The 3913-nt window shown below is 41.1% G+C and overlaps 1 long non-coding RNA gene across 1 annotated transcript in view; it reads left to right on the top strand.

Moving 5' to 3' along the window:
* LOC143434334 (uncharacterized) overlaps window positions 1-3913 on the top strand; it is a 314842-nt gene that overhangs the window by 293400 nt on the left and 17529 nt on the right. The gene's annotated exons all lie outside the window — the stretch shown is intronic.

Here is a 3913-nt window from a genome sequence, read left to right as displayed (position 1 = left end):
ATGTCATCAGGTCGCTGGCAGTAAAATGAAGAAAAGGGAACTCTTAAAGAGTCTATGTCTTGGGAGTGGGGTGGAGATATGATTCTGTGGCCAGAAGGGGGAGTTAAGGGGAATGGTTTGGGTTTACATAATTCTTCCCGCTTCAGCTTCTAGGCTGACTAAACTTTGGCTATATATTTGATCTAATTCAGCTACTTAAAAAAAAAATCTGTAAAAAAGGTAATAACAGTTATTCCTGTGATGGTTAATTTATGTGTTGATTCAAATAGGACAAGAGATGCCTACATTGCTGGTAAAATGTTATTTTTTGGTGTGCATAAAAGGGTATTTCCAGAAGAAATTAGCTGTAAATGGGTATAAAGTGAAGGATGCTCTTCCATTTCCTGTGTGGGTAGGTGTGTTAGTTGGAGGAACAGGACTAATGTACTAAACATAGTGGAAGGGGACTAGCGTGAGATAACCTCGAAGTCTACCAGCTACTGTCTTCAGACTGCAGAGGCTGAGAAGCCAGTGGCTACTTAGTCCAAGAGGCGAGAGCCCTCAGCACTGAAGACATGGGGCATTTCTGGAGAATTCCTGGCCTTTTGTTCCTGTTAGAAGGGCAAAGAAACTAAAGCTTTCCCCTTGAACCCCCTGATATCTGGAGCATCTCTAGAAGGTGCCATCCACTTCTCAGTTAAATGGACACAATCATGAAAATCCCTGGCATGCATGCCCAGAGGTGGCATCTCTCCCAGCTGTGTCTCGAGGCTCATCTCATGTGTGACTTGAAACTCTGTCATGCTGACAATCAGTGTGAATTACCACAGTGGGCATCGCTGAAACTACAAATAGAACACAAAGAAGGAAGAAAGATGTATTGGCTCTCTGCTGGATCTAGGCCCTCCATTCTTTCCTGCCTTTAGACCGTGGGCTGGAAGGCACACACACTATCAGCCACTCTATTCTTCAAACTTCTGAACTCAGACTGAATTACCTCACTGGCATTGCTGGTTCTGCAGCTTACAGTCTGCATACTATATGATTTGCCATCTTCCTAACCACATGTGCCATTTTCCAGTATCTCTTCCTATGCATATATCTACCCATCCAACCTGTTGGTTCTGTTTCCCTTGAGAGCTGCAATACATTAATATCATTTATTTATGCTGAGAATTAAATAAAATGACATATATAGGCTTCTGGCTTATAATGTCAAAGAGTAGGTTCTTGATAAATAATCTTTATTTCTATTTTCAATGTGAATTTTAATTAAAATAATACATAGTAGCTTCCATTTTAGCTATGAAAAAATACTTAGAAAACTACTCATTCCTTTATGAAGAGGCTGCCTTAGCATGGATACATGGATAATGGTTGGCACTGACTTTGAACCCTTTCTCTGTGGATTTGGATACAGTGGATTTGGATACAGTGATATTTCCAAGTGTACCCAGTTTGAGCGCAGTCCCCACTTTCTGTCTTACCTGGGAAGTGCCTAGGGATGAAGGACTATTGTGGAGTCTCTTCAGCTGTTACTGGAATAGTCTGTTGACAGATGAGGAAAGCCCGTGGAGGATAGTTAGGAGGCTTGCTTCTCTCTGTCACTACACAGAGAAGACACCTCTTTTGAATCTTTCTGCTGGTCAATTAGACCTATTTTGCCATTTACTGTAGTTCAGAACTTTGATCACTCTCTTACTGAACTGCTACCTTCTGGAAGGCAGCTCAGGTGAGAGGTCTTAGGCACAGCACAGTCTGTTATACCTGCAGACTGCACTCATATTTCCCCTGTCTGGGTTAGGACAGGGAAGACGGTATGTAGAAATGAGTAACCTTAAAATATCATTGGCTTCACACAGCAAAAAGTCATTTTTCTCACACTGCATGCTCAGATCAATGTCACCTGTCATGGGCAGAGAGAAGAGGGACAAGCACAGTATATTATGATTCATATAAAGCACTGCCTGCATTCTAATATCTCAAACAGGTTCTGTAGCCAACTAGCCTTAGAAAAATTCTCTTGTCACTTTCTATAGCTGGGGTGATGGTAAATTTTGATTGCCAACTTGATTGGATTAAAAACTGCATTAAGTCTTTAGGAAATATGCCTCTGGATGTGTCCATGAGGATGTTTCTAGAAAAGGCTTAGCAAGAAGGGAAAACCCACCCTGAATCGGGTAGCACTATCCAATAGGCTGGGGACCCAGACTCAATTAAAGGAGAAAACCATGTGAACAGCAGCATTGATCTCTGCTTCCTGGTCTACTGAGAGACGAGCAAGCAGCCTTATGTCCCTATTGTCACATCCTTGAGTGTTGACACCACCATGCTTTCCTCATCATGATAGTCAGTACCCCAAGCCATGAGCCAAGATAAATCCTTCCTCTTTTAAGTCACTTTGTATCAGGCATTTGGTCATAGAAGCAAGCAAAATAACTAACAGTTTGGAATGTGACTCCTCCCCCCAAGGCCTGTGTGTTAAGAATTGGTCACTACAGCCACTGGGCAAGAATTGCCTCTTTCCATCTACAGACAAATTACACACTTGCAGAATAGTCGACTGATTATATCTGCCTAGACAGAGCAATCAGCCCTTAATAATTCTGCATCACTAAGGTCTGTCAGATGACTCTGGGTCAGAAGGCTGAAGATTTGATGCTCCAACGATCGGTAGTATAGGGGCTTTCCAGGTGTTCAGCGGTCTCTATAAATTGGCTAAGTTTTAGAAGCTATGCTTAGTGTTTCCCATAATTTCAGTTAACTCAGTCATTCTGGATTTCTGACGGGGTTGAAGACCTATAGTCTCATAGCCAATCCTGGCTATTTACTTTGAGAGAAAAGATCTGAGTGGATGATTTTCAGCTGACATTCATTCTAAAGCCAAGAAAAAAAAAAAAAAAAAAAAAAGCCAGGTTCAAAACTAAGTGCTTTAGTTAAGACAGATGACAGAGGTTCTGGTTAGTCAACAAAATGATGGACTGGGTGTTAGGACTATGTTGTACCTCACTGGTACAATTAGGAATAACTATGCTCTAATTGCATTTTGAGAGAAAAGTTTTATTTTAACAGGAAGGGTGAAGCTAGGTGATGAGAGAGAGAAAGAGAGAGAAAAGGGGGGGGGCATGGAGGCAGATGTTCATGTGTTTCCACCAGTCAAAGATAGTTTATATATCTAGGTTGAGTATTGGGTTACACTTCTGATTGAGCATTACCAAACTTATAAAGCCTTTAACATTTTTAAAAAATGTATAAAAGCAAAAAGGAAAAGGGGGCATGGGATAGGGGTTTTCTAGGGAGGGGAAATGGGGAAAGGGGATGGCATCTGAAATGTAAATAAAATATAAAAAAATTTAAAAAAAGAAAAAAAGAATTGGTCACTAAGGTGATGGTATTTGGAGGTGGGGCATTGTGGGAGATACTCAGGTCATGGGTATATGTCAACTAAGAACATAAATCCTCATTTTTTTGTTTTGTTTTGCTTCTTGGCCATAAGATAAACTATTTCCTCTGCCATGGTTCCCCATGGTGCTGTCTGGTACCCACACCAGAGAGACCTAAAAAGCAATGAATCCAGTTACTCATGCACCAGAACATCCAAAACCAAAGGAGCCAGAATAAACCTTTTCTTTAATAAGTTAGTGTCTCAGGCATTTTGTTATCGGGATACAAAGCTGACCAATACATATTAATGTTAAAATTTTCTAGTCCAGCTCAGCTAAGATGGTGGGTGTCTGGGATCACAGCTACTCTAGAGGCTGAGCAGCAGGACCCTGAGTTTGAGGCTAGCTTGGGTAACATTGCAGGGCCTTGTCTAAAAAAAGAAAATGATGAACAGCTTTTTCCCCCCTCTTTCTCCAATTTAAAGTGACCTGCCTATAATCAGTGTTTCTTGAGTCTTTGAAATTATCTGATTGAACCTGCAGATCAGGTT

Source organism: Arvicanthis niloticus, chromosome 14, assembly GCF_011762505.2.
Source record: "Arvicanthis niloticus isolate mArvNil1 chromosome 14, mArvNil1.pat.X, whole genome shotgun sequence".
In the NCBI taxonomy this organism is placed as follows: Eukaryota; Metazoa; Chordata; class Mammalia; order Rodentia; family Muridae; genus Arvicanthis; species Arvicanthis niloticus.
Note: the sequence above shows the minus strand (reverse complement) of the source record. Positions and strands in the feature narration are given on the sequence as shown.